Genomic DNA, 13,385 nt, shown 5'->3' with positions numbered 1-13,385 from the left:
CAGACACTTCTTGTCTCAAACAATTCCTGTCATTTTTAGGGCGATTTGCGGTTTTGGCAAACTATTTTGTGTGCGCAGATGAACAAGAACTGAATGTCTTTTAAAGCAAATTTTGCTTGAAAAACGCACACAAAATCACTGTTCAAAGCGGTTTTAAAGTGATTAAGCACAATCACCCAGAAAATGGTGCAGGACCTGTGTTTGCGATTGGGGGGAAAAGCTCATCGCTCATGTGAGAACCCGCACATGGGATTTCATTACAAAAGTGCTTCTACGAAGCTATTTCTTGAGCGTTTTTACCGGCGATTTTGGTAGCGATTTTAAAAAGTGTAAGCTTTGTGATTAGCGATTTTAATTCTGATTGATCATTTCAAATTATTATACATTTTTTTTTAAAGTTTGCAGCAATTTAAAATCACGCACAAATCACTGTGTGTAGCGATTCATGAGCTGCTTGTCCTGCGATTGCGATTTTGCTAATCACAATCGCTACAGTGGAGTTTGTTACATTTACTTACATTGGCAGAGCGTTTAGGGAAATCGCTAGTAATTTAAAGCGCTCCCTAAAATCTCAAAAAAGCGCTCGAATGGGTTTCAGGCTTTAAGTGTGTGTTTTTCCTTTATTTTTTTTTCTTTGGTACAAAAACAGTCCTCAGGGCTCTTGCACACTGCAAATCGCAAATCCAATTTCCGTTTCCGATTTTCCCTGGATGCCATCAACACAAGAAGAAATTTGGGTGACCACAGAGCCCAATAAATGGCGGTTGCTATTTGTTGCCGCAGTTTGCATTGCAGGCAGCCCCGACGCCTGCTTTTATCGGGTGCCGCAGACGCCCACATTTCTGCCCATAGCCGCTATTTATATGGGCGCCTATGGCCGTGGCCTAAAGTTTTTGTTGCGGGGGGTGGTAAACGTTAGGCATAGGGGGAGGCGGGTGGATAAGGTTGGGAGTCCAGGGAGGGGGTGAGAATAATTAAGCTGTTGTAAAATATAATTCATGTACTGATATTTTATCGACGTGCTCACTCGTCCCTGGGAGCCTTCTGTGCGGTACTGTCTAGTAGTACTATGCAAGCGCAAAGTGGTCGCAGCTGCGGGAGCACGCAGGGCTGTGCATGCGCGACGCAGCGCAACTCGGCCAAGCTTTCAGTCTGAAATGCGGGGGGCCCAGAGCCACCCGGGGATACGGCAAGGGACAAAGCAGCCTTTAGGGGGATTGAGGAAGTCCCAGGTAAGTATGGTACCTCAGACACTTCTTGTCTCAAACAATTCCTGTCATTTTTAGGGCGATTTGCGGTTTTGGCAAACTATTTTGTGTGCGCAGATGAACAAGAACTGAATGTCTTTTAAAGCAAATTTTGCTTGAAAAACGCACACAAAATCACTGTTCAAAGCGGTTTTAAAGTGATTAAGCACAATCACCCAGAAAATGGTGCAGGACCTGTGTTTGCGATTGGGGGGAAAAGCTCATCGCTCATGTGAGAACCCGCACATGGGATTTCATTACAAAAGTGCTTCTACGAAGCTTTTAGAAACTCTAGCACCTGGTGAAGATATACCTGGTTTCCCAGAATGCTCTGGGATCAGAAAAACCCCGGACAACACTCATATGAGGCAGCCGTCACTGAGATTGGAGCGATACCTCCCATCGGCTGCGTTGCTACCATCCCCGTAGATGTGACGAGTAGCTCGCTGCTGTAAAGTACAGGTGTGAAGGGAGAAATGCATTTTACTTACTGCTTTTTGCAGACTTATGAAGCAATGGGGCAGACAGAGGAGAATTTGGTCTGACTCCAAGCATTAGCCCGGCTCCCATTGCTCCCAGCTAATTGTCAGAACAACGTTACAGCACATTAAAGGCATTCAGTTACAAAATTACTTTTTCAGTGATCTTTAAAAGGAACTTTAGGGAAAATAATATGATGGATAAAATTGCCTATTTTTAATCATTTATAAATTATTTAGTGTTGTAAAATCTGTCCACATTTTGATTGACATTCTGAAATGTATCACTGGTGGCGACATCTTTAGTCCTGTCAGGTGCAGCTTTGCGGAATGTTTGTTTCTGAAAATTCCAAAGCCAGTACAAAATATACTTGGTCTCCCAGTATTCTCTGAGAGGAGAATTCCACATGCCAAAACAGCCTAGTTTGTGACATCAATGGGATAAACCGTTTCCTGAACCATTCTGTGTGCCACTGCAGTGCGTTTTTTGTATCAGTTTGCAACAATGGTAGAATAGAGACATCAGCGCAGCTTGTCCTGAAACTCCGTATTCAGGACAACCGCGACTCGGCCGGTGTCAGTGTCAGGGGATTGAGCCAGCCCAAGAGGTGAGGACAGTAAATGGCAGGGGGTGTTTTATGACTAGGAGTAAAAGTTTACAGTTCCCTTTAAGTCTCTGAAGACGTGCAGCAGTACTGTACAAGTCTTTATATGGCTTATTGTCGGGCGTTTTGTCAATGTTTGTATAACTTGTTTAAAAATAAATATAAAATCAAAAATGTAAATGTAATGCTCCTGGGAAAATAGGAGGAGCTAAAATACAAACATACGCCTAACTGTGTGAGCTTGTTTTCCGAGGTTTTACAGTACTGGTTTAAACATGCAAATAAATGTGGACCAATTTATAAAAATATCAATTTAATAAATATTACAATATCAAAACAATATAATATTGCACTTTTGATATAAAACAAAACTCATAAGGTCATTCTTATAATAAGCAATGAGCTGGATAATAATTTCAGTAAAACATCAAAATGTTATTATACTTATTCACCAATACAAAAGGCTTAAACCAATTAGCAGTCAACTCAAATACAGTGCAGAGTTATGACTCATCAAATATGGCCGTCGGCCCTGTTACTCAATTTACCACAGGGTCTCTGGAGACAAAATGGATGAATTGAACGACAACAAAATGGCTGTTATCAAAATCAAAATGGCTGCTATCAAAAACAAAATGGTGGCTATCAAAAACAAAATGGTGGCTATCAAAAACAAAATGGTGGCTATCAAAAATCAAAATTGCGCAGTCCAAAATCAAAAATGCGCTATCCCAAAATAAACTGGCTGATGTCAGCTATACCATTCAATATAACAAATTTAGGATGACTCAGTGGATCTGACGACTGGGCGTTGCCCCACAATCGCTATGCAATCAACTATAAGTGACAGGAATTTTCCCTCTGTCTACACTTTAACCTCCGCTGGCCTGTGATACTACACAGAGCAAGCGGGTAAAATACATATAATTTTGGAATAAGATATCTATTGAGTCGTCCTAAATTTGGCTAGGTGTGGCTTGCACATGCTGCGGCAAAGTATCAAAATATCTAGAGGAGGTAGCTTAAAGTATCTAGCGCTTTTATCCAAAACAAGTTATGGCATTCACAGTCAGCGATTCTCGAACTATTGGTTGTGTTAAACGACAGAAAAATATACCCACTGAATGGGTTTTATCAAATATATGGAATGAGTAATTCCTGTGCACTGGAAGAACGCACTCCCTTTGGCTATAAATGACTATAAACTTAAGAAAGACAATCGTCAATAAATCAAAAGTTCAGATACTCGTGCTGTGATAAGCCATATGACTAAAAAGAAAAATCAGAACTGGGTTCAAGTATAGTCACCAAGATGGCCTCTGGGCGTGTTCCTCTTAGGCGTGGCTGTGTTCAGATGGCATGAATCCTCTATGTCCTGGTCTGCTCAGATCTCCTGATGGTCTGATGATTATCCTCATTGAATGACCCCTCTCATCTTATTCCCCTCACTACCTATGGTCCTGCCCAGGAGATTAAATCTTCTAGCCTATCACTGGGCAGTGGGAGTGACCAATGGGAGTGATCAGTCACTAATCTTTAACTCAAGTGTAATGTTGGATTTCACCCTCTGGAGGTGCTGTTGGCTAACTAATCACCTTATTAATGGGATATGTGGCAAAATTAAAGACATTTTGATTGTGTTTTATTATAGCCCACAGTGAATGAATCAATGTTATAAACATTTCATATCTTATGGATAGCTGATCTGGATGGGATCACTGGTTATTATTTATTATACAGTGACCTTTTCTATCATATCCAAGATAGATTTGATTTTATCCAAAATCATAGTGGCATATTGAAAACCACCATGGACCTCCTTATATAAAACATTGTTTTTGTTAGCATGGTTTTATATCTCTAACATTATTGTTTAATATACAACACTGGTAACCATATAACATTTCTATACCATTCTGGATATATTCATTCAGGGAATCTTTATATTAACACGTATACATTTTCAATAACATTTTCATATTGTTACTGGTTTGCCCAGCTATAAGAAAAATAAAGGTATTTCCTAAGCCTTGTGTTTGTGTCTGGACTTTGGAAACACAAATATTGCATAGAAACCTTGCATGGGTTTTGGTTTCACATTCAATGTAGCCAGGTTTGAGCCATTGTATACAGATATTAGTCCATTTTTAAACACACTATTGTCACTCAGACTCCTCTTGTTTGCTATCTTGTCAAGTGTTTTGACCTAAAACAAAGAATGGTCTGATATCATTGTTCCCAGTAAGGTGAATGGGATTACCCATTGCAAATAGCACATCAGCTGACTGCCTGTTGTTCAACATCTGACCTTCCTTTAGAGACACATACAAGTCAGCCTTGCATGGCAATATTACATCGCCATATTAAAATATGCTCTGCCTTTCTCAATGATCAATGTATATGTTAACCTATAATCACCCTACATTAAGAAGTCTTTGTCTTCTGTAACCTAAGGAAAGGAAATTATTAGGTCTATGTGTATCTGATTATACACAGTTCAGTTTATCGGAAAAACGATATTACGCCATATGGAAATCTCGACATTATATAAAACAATTTCTGGACAAGTCTGCCATCTACTGTCTTCTCATTCGTATTGCAGCTCCTCCTTTTTTTTCCAACAGGGGTGCTAAATGGAAATTTTGTCTTCTTAAAGGAGAACTGTAGTGAGAGGTATATGGAGGCTGACATATTTGTTTCCATTTAAGCAATACCAGTTGCCTGGCTGTCCTGCTGATAGTCTGCCTCTAATACTTTCAACCATAGGCCCTGAACAAGCATGCAGCAGATAAGGTGTTTCTGACAATTTTGACAGATATGACCAGATTAGCTGCATGCTTGTTTCTGGTGCGATTCAGACACTACTGCAGCCAATTAGACCAGCATGGCTGCCAGGCAACTGGTATTGCATAAAAGGAAATAAATATGGCAGCCTCCATATACCTCTCACTACAGTTCTCCTTTAAAACAGAAGTTATTTGCCATTATTCAGCTTTATGAGACCAGGGGGAAGGTTTTTATAAAATTGTACAGAATGAATTTGTGAGTGTAGCTTGCTCATAATGGAACAGATCATGAGTTCACTACAGAAGTTAGAGAGATACGAGAAAACAAAACCTTGAAATGAATAAATACTGAGAGAGCAGGAGTCCAACTGATGTAGTATGTCCAGATAATAGGAAGATATGTTTAAGATATAATGGTAGTCGCAAAATGAGCAGCCCGAGCAACCAACCAAAGGGGTCTGTGGAGAATAAACATCTCCACTCAGTTTCCTCAGGTCTCTCTGTGCTTGTAGTTTGCGCTCTTAAAGTGGATCCGAGATAAACTTTTACTCATTGCATAATTGTGTTTCTTTCATATAGTCCATATAGTTGTTTTAATACTCTAATTCCCTATAAACTATTCAAGTCTCGCCCACAGATTTTCAGAGAGCCTTGGCATTTTCAGACAGTAGCAAGGGCTCATGGGAGCTCAGTCTGGGCAGGAGGAGGGGGAGGTATTACTAGCCAGAGATTTCAGAGGCAGAGGGGAGGAGGAGAGGGGATTAGGTTTTTTTCACAGGCTGAGTGCTGAAGATGCAGATAAGCTTGCATGTGTGTAATGTTTACAAACAACATGGCTGCTGTCATTGTATCACAGGAAGAAATAATTATATTTGATTGAAGCTGTTTGCAGCTAGATTTGCTGTGTAAACTATCTAAACTTTAGATAAGATATATAGACAAGTTACTTGTTATAGTTGGTTTTTCATCTCGGATCCGCTTTAAAGAACAAGTGACACCCATGCTAACCTAGTAATAAAATCCACATATATAAGTAGATAAATACTTGTTCTGCTTACATAACAGATGTATTGCACTGTCCACTTTATGATTCATGTGAATTTTATAAAGGAAAAGCAGAGAATCCTACTATAGGCAGTTTCCATCTTGGTTACCTTCAGGGCTGTGGAGTCGGTACAAAAATCTTCCGACTCCGGCTCCTCAGTTTGTGAAACCACGACTCCGGGTACCCAAAATTGCTCAGACTCCGACTCTTCGACTCCGACTCCTTAGTCTAATACTTAACAGGGCTGTGGATTTTGTACAAAAATCATCAGACTCCCGACTCCTCAGTTTCTGAAACCACGACTCCGACTCCAACTCCGGGTGCCCAAAATTGCTCCGACTCCACAGCCCTGGTTACCTTTGAATGAAGCTAATCCTGACATCATTTCCTCCCTTGCTCTTTTTTTTTTCTCCTCCTGCCAATTTTGTATTTGTTACCCGCCCTCCTCCCAGAGTCCTCCCACTCCCACTGAGGTCTATATTAGGAATTGCACTGTCTTATGTCATTAGAAGGAGGGGGAGATAAAGGGAAGAGGAGGAATATATTATAGATAAAAAGTCTCCCCAGCATGCAACTGTTTTTTCCAGGGCTGTGGAGTCGGAGTCGGGGCAATTTTGGGTGCCTGGAGTCGGAGTCGGGAAAAAATGCACCGACTCCTAATGAATTTGTAACTGTAATTAAAATAGAAAATATGATAAAATGTTCTATTTCTCAGATAATAGTCATCATAAATAATGTGTATATACGGTATATATACAGTAATAGCTGTGCTTAGTCCACAAAAATGAAATAAACCAATCAAAAATGGTTACTTGTGCTGCTGCAATAAAGCAGTCCCCGTATTTTTAAAGTCAGATATACATATCTGATTGTGACTGTATATATGATGTGTACACAGGAATCTCTTATATATACTAAATAACATCTATGCTGTAAGAATAAAGCCTGATGTGTAGCTGTGTCACTAATAGAGATGGTCAACGAGATGGAAATAATTCTGCATTGATGCTGATTTATGCAAATGTATGCACTCCCTTTGCTGATGAAATCAAATAATTTGATATGTTGTTAAAATTTGGTTTGGTGACTACAAATTAAATGGTACCTGAGAAGGATGAAAAGAAAAGTTTTATACATACCTGGGGCTTCCTCCAGCCCCCTTCAGGCTAATCAGTCCCTCGCTGTCCTCCACCACCCGGATCTTCTGCTATGAGTCCTGGTAATTCAGCCAGTCAGCGCTGTCCAGCCGCATGCCGCTCCCACAGCCAGGAACATTCTGCACCTGCGCAATAGTGCTGCACAGGTGTAGTATGCTCCCGGCGGCGGAGTGTGTGCATGCGCACTACGCCTGACTGGCTCAAGTACCTGGACTCATAGCAGAAGATCCAGGTGGCGGAGGAGGACAGCGAGGGACTGATTAGCCTGAAGGGGGCTCAGTGTTCTCCCCAGGATCAATCAAGTGGGCGGGCCGCCCGGGTAAAATCAATTACCGCCCGGCTGGCTGCGTTCCCAGCTGCCATCACCACGTGGCCAGCTATCGCACTGGGTTACTTAGCAAAAACCAGCGCTGCTCCCGAATCTGCACAGAGCAGCGCTGCAGAGTAGCAAAGTAGGTGTTACCCATAGCATGTCCGTCCCTTTCCTGCACATACAGGCTCTATTAGAGTGTACGGCGGAAGCTTTCACTCACCGCTCCTCGCCGTTCGGGTATCCCTTGCTTGCCTGTCACCGGCTCATACCTATGATGCCCTCTAGTGGCGACTCGAGGCACCACTGCATTGCGACATAGATGTGAGCCGGTGACAGGCAAAGCAGGGAAACCCGAACGGCGAGGAGCGGTGAGTGAAAACTTCTCTGCTAATAGAGCCTGTACGTGCAAGCGGGGGACGGACACGCTGCTGTTAGCCGACTACTCTGCTCTGCCGGGGATTGTTTAAAAACTCAGACGAGTAGAGGGGGCGGGACATAACACATCAGCTCACTGAGCTGAGATTCTGCAGCACGGATTCTGCCCGGCATTTGGCAGAGGGGGCAATCGGGGGTCAGGGTTACACTCGAAATATGGCTGGGTCACTGGGAGGAGGGGGGGGGGGGGAGGTCCAGGCTGCTATGGATCTCATGGCTGGAGCAGCAGATGAATCAGTGGAGCTGTGAGAATCTACATGCACAACTTGATGATACTGACGTGCTGTCGTAGCAATGTATTCAAAATAAGATGTCATCAATGTTGTGTGCATACCTGAACCACAGATATGCCAATGCAGTGTTCTCCCCAGGATCAAACAGGTGGGCGGCCCTGGTAAAATCAATTACCTCCCGGCTGGCTGCGTTCCCAGCTGCCATCACAGTGTGGCCGGCTATCGTGCACGCTGCTCCCGAATCTGCACAGCTCTGTGCATGAGATCTCGCGCTTCCCGGTGAGCTTGTGCAGTCATTTGCTCAGCGGTAGTAAGAGGCGAGACCAGCGCCCAAGGCTAAGTAGACAGTCTGCAGAGGCATGCATAGAGGCTGTCATCATGCACGGACACTACTGTCAAGCCTGTAAGTATCCGCATCCGCTATCCCCCTAATATGCAGTGTGCCCCCGCACCTATACTTTATCTGTCCGTGTGCACCGCTAGCTCTGGGCTGCGTCCATCATCCATACACATGCCCCACGTGGTTGCCAGCGTACACATGGGCGCATGTATAGGACATAATTAGTGCATATTTAATTTTCCACACCGCCAAAATTTCCCAATGCCACCCCACCCGGCAACTTTTTCATGCCACCCGGCTGGAAAAAAATCCTGGGGAGAACACTGGGGGCTGAAGGAAGCCCCAGGTATGTATAAAACTTTAATTTCATCTGTCTCAGGTTTACTTTGTTACACAGTAGTACTATACTCTACATATGCACTCCCCACAGAGCTGCAGGGAATCCACTGAGAATGCTGTGCACATTGAACACAGAGGTGTTGTCTGTCACCCATAAACCTTGTTCAGATTGTGCATGAAGAATGTGTAATAGAGGAACAATCTCCTTATCCCCCTGCAGAGTACCTGCACGTCATTCTTACATGTACCCACAGTTACATTGCCTAGGGCCTGATAGATGTTCTTTGTTCCGGTCTGTACCTTTTACAAGTACTCTTACTAAGGACTAGTTTTAGTCTATGACTAAAGGGAATAAATATGGCAGTCTCCATATCCTTCTCACTTCAGTTGTCTTTTAAAATTCCTAAGCGTTGGCAGTTAAGAGACAAATTTCATGTTACATACTTTCAATCAACAAGATTGTAATATGCAAATTAGAGGAGTCGGAGTCGGTGGAATCCTAAACTGAGGAGTTGGAGTCGGTGGATTTTTGTACCGACTCCACAGCCCTGGTATTGCCAGCCGAAGGCAATGGCAATTAAAGTGCCAGTGCTCCTAAGGTATGTGATAACTCCAAACCATAACAGCAGAAAAAGTTTTGCAAGTTTTGAATGCAGGATTAGCATCTTTATCACTTAATACACTCAGACTAGTTGCTGTTGAAATTTGATTTTTATCGTGACAACCCTACCAGCTGCAGAGTGCTGTCAGGAAGGCACCCTCCAATGGAAGGTGTGGAATATCACAGGAGGAAGAGAAGCCCAGGAAAAATACTATAAAACACTTAAATCGATTAAGAGTTGGCTTACCTCAAAGACACACAAGTTATGGAAAAAAATTTTTTGCACTATGGCAACGCATTTTGTGAGAAAGTACGATTAACTTCCTCAGGTGTAATGTCAGTGCCTAAAAATATTCATATGACCTGAATTTTAGCATTGAGCACCTGTTATCATTTTAATGTTTTTAGGCTATGATATTTGACCTGAGAAGTGAGCAGTATGTGTTTGTGAAACGCGTTGTCATAGTGCAAATAATAGGGTGAATAAGCTTTCACTTTTGTCCATAACTTGTGTAATCTTTGAGTTAAGCCTCATTTTTGATTTCAAAGTCTTTCATTTTTGTGGTTGCCTCTTCCTGTTTTCACTGCAGAAATTGCCATCCTGTGGTGAGTATTCGGAGTGCCTCAGAATAAATATCGCCAAATCCAGCATTGAAACTCAGAGTGCTTCTGTCTTGTAGTTCAAAGTACAGAGCCATGTTCTCCCCAGGCTCTTTTAGGCGGGTGCTCCACCCGGCTAGTTTTGGTGACCACCCGGCTGTCATCTGCTCACCTTCTCCTCTGCTGTAAGCAGAGAAGCGCCTGCCCTGCATTCTCTCATCTCACCCTACTGGCTACTTTTTCACACCACCCATCTGGAAAAAAATTCTGGGGAGACACTGCAGAGGGATATTAGTTTGCACCCTTGAGCTAAAACTTTTGGCCACGTGGTGATACTTTCTCACTTCTGCTTGTTAAACGCTCAGGAAGATGTGTGCCTCTCGCAAGCAGGAACTCCCATGATGCATCATTTCTGCTCAGTGAGTGAATATGCAAATCATTCCTTTACGTCCTTTAAAATCTAGGCATCCATGCAGAACTGCTGGTGTGTGGCGTGCCAGTGGCCTATTCATTTTATAGAGCCATGTAATCCAACTTGTAGAAAGCTGGTGAAGGCCAACTAAAGCCTGAAACAGCCGTCTGCCTGTTGGATTACTAGGACATAGACATTTCAGTATTATCCTCAGAATTTTTTTTTCCAGCCGGGTGGTGTGAAAAAGTAGCCGGGTGGGGCGTGATGAGAAAATACAGGTCAGGCGCTTCTCTGCTTACAGCATAGGAGGAGGTCAGCCGATGACAGCCGGGTGCTCACCAAAACTAGCCGGGTGGAGCACCCGGCTAAAAGCCTGGGGAGAACACTGCATTTATATTTAACCACTTTTTTTTGTTTAAGTAGCAGGATTTTAGATTATTTTTGTTCCTTTAAAAATACCTTGTGGTTCACCATGATGTAACTGGGTCCTCTATAAGGGCCGCTTCACACTAGGCCAGTGTATGAGCTAATATGGTAATCTATCCTATGTTAAGCATAAGATCCATTTTTACTCACCACTTAAAATGGAACGGACGAGGGACTAGAGTGAATGATTCAGGACACCGCAGATGCTGTGGATGCCCACAGAAGTTCAGCTCTACTCAACCTGTCTTCTGTGTCTTCCTCCATCATTTGGGTCCACCACGTCTGAGCTCTGTAACATATTTATCTGAGACCCAGCAGAAGCATAGGCCTCCCATTGGATTGCAGAAGTCCAGCGCAAATCCTTCCTAGCACCATGGAGGAGTGGTAGACCAATCAAAATCCTTCCTGTTGCTAGGTAGGTCTCCCATTTGTCTTTCACCATCGTAAGGGAGCCTGCATCTGCCGTAACTGATTTTATGTACCGGCTCTTGTCCCCCCGAGCCCAGTGGCGGATGGCCCGAATGGCGGCAGTGGGTGACTGGATGCACAATGGCGAGTAGTATGAAAATCTTGCCGGGCGCTGTGACAGAACACTGCATATCCGCTGTGGACCTAGCGTAAAACTCTAAGGATGGCATGTAGCTAGAATCTGGGCCTAATTTATATTGCTGAGAAGGTGGTACATTGGCTGAATGATCATTGGCATCGGGTCTATACATGTGTTGTAAGCTCTGAACATCTGGATCTGCTTTGAGGTTCTGACCCCATTCCCCTGACGGAAGCCAGAAATAATATTTTTTGTTAGTGAGCTTGAATTGAGTGGGTCTTCTCTGTAAAGCTCTGTAGGGGCCACACCAAAAACTGCTAGCAGATCTGCAAAGGCTAGCGATTTTTGAAGAGGTTTTTCAGAGCGATTCTAGGCATGTTTGGTGCAATTTTTCTAACCTGCCTAGCGTGTTTTGGAGCGTTTTTTTGTAGCAGATTTTATATTTTGTTACAGTAAAACTGTAACTGAACAGGTTCTGTAACAAAAACGCCTGGCAAACCGCTCTGATCTAGCGTCTTTCAGCGGTTTTCCACTTTCCTATACTTTACATTGAGGCAGAAACGCCTCAGAAAACAGCAATAATGCTGCAGGACCGGAGTTTGCATTTGGGGAAAAAATTAACCGCTCTGGTGTGCACCATCCTATTAACTAACATTAACCAAGCAGTTTTCCCCCCGCAAGGTTTAAAAAAAAAACAAAAACGCTCAGAACCGCTCTTGGTGTGCACCAGCCCTAGGACATGGCTGTCCCCTGTACATGACTGCTAGTGACTGGCTTGTGTGGGATTCCTGATGGTCCCGATGAAGTGACACTGAACCGAAAAAAAACCTCATGATGTAATAAATTGGTTGTGTAATACGGATAATTAATAGAACATTAGTCGCAAAGAAAATAGTGTCTTTTTTTTATTTTCCGGTATATAGCTGTTTTTTTTATAACATTGCATCATTCTCTAATAATTGCAGTTCCCACACTACACTCAGCATTTAAATGACTTCACAGAGCAGGATAAATGACCCTTTGAACTTTTCTCTGCAGAAAAAAACATAAAGAAGAAACAATGAGACAGTTGAGATAAGTGCTTAGATAAGACAGTGCTGTCCACAACTTTTATAAAGTCACAGCTCAGAGAAGCTCTTTTGCATAGATAACAAGTGAAGTTTTCTTAACTCTTCCTGTACTGGAGACAATATGAGACTCATATCTCTGCTAATAATGTTTTATTTCTTAGCTGTACTACACATACAAATCATTATGTCAGAACGACCCGCCGATACGAATAGCATGGTTTGTGTTTCCATGGGAACAAGTAAAAAAATGTTTCAAATTGTACTTTTAGTTTTTGAGAAAATTGATTTAAAAAAATTCAAAGAAAAAAACAGCTTTTAAATTTGTATAAGCAGGTACAGAGGGCAGAGGTAACAGAGGGGGGGGGGGGGGGGGGGGGCACAGAGGAGGTACAGAGGGCTGAGGTGACACAGAGAGGGAGGCACAGGGGGAGACAGAGGAGGTGCAGAGGTGACACAGAGGGAGGCACAGAGGAGGTACAGAGGGTAGAGGGGGACACTGGAGGCACAGGGGGGCACAGAGGAGGTACAGAGGGCAGAGGTGACATAGAGGGAGTACAGGGGGCAGAGGTGACATAGAGTGAGACACTGGAGGCACAGGCGGGCACAAAGGAGGTGACACAGGGAGGCACGGGGGCACAGAGGAGTGCAGAGGTGACACAGGAGGACACTGGAGGCACAGGGGGGCACAGAGGTGGTACAGGGGGGAAGAGGGGACACTGGAGGCACAGAGGAGGTACAGGGGAAAGAGGT

At 43.3% G+C, this 13,385-nt stretch overlaps 1 protein-coding gene across 2 annotated transcripts in view; it reads left to right on the top strand.

Moving 5' to 3' along the window:
- The window catches only part of C11H16orf87 (chromosome 11 C16orf87 homolog), a 73,872-nt gene that overhangs the window by 34,849 nt on the left and 25,638 nt on the right, over positions 1-13,385 (top strand). The window lies entirely within an intron of this gene.

The sequence above is a fragment of the Hyperolius riggenbachi genome, chromosome 11 (genome assembly GCF_040937935.1).
Source record: "Hyperolius riggenbachi isolate aHypRig1 chromosome 11, aHypRig1.pri, whole genome shotgun sequence".
In the NCBI taxonomy this organism is placed as follows: domain Eukaryota; kingdom Metazoa; phylum Chordata; class Amphibia; order Anura; family Hyperoliidae; genus Hyperolius; species Hyperolius riggenbachi.
This window is presented reverse-complemented; position numbering and strand designations above follow the sequence as displayed.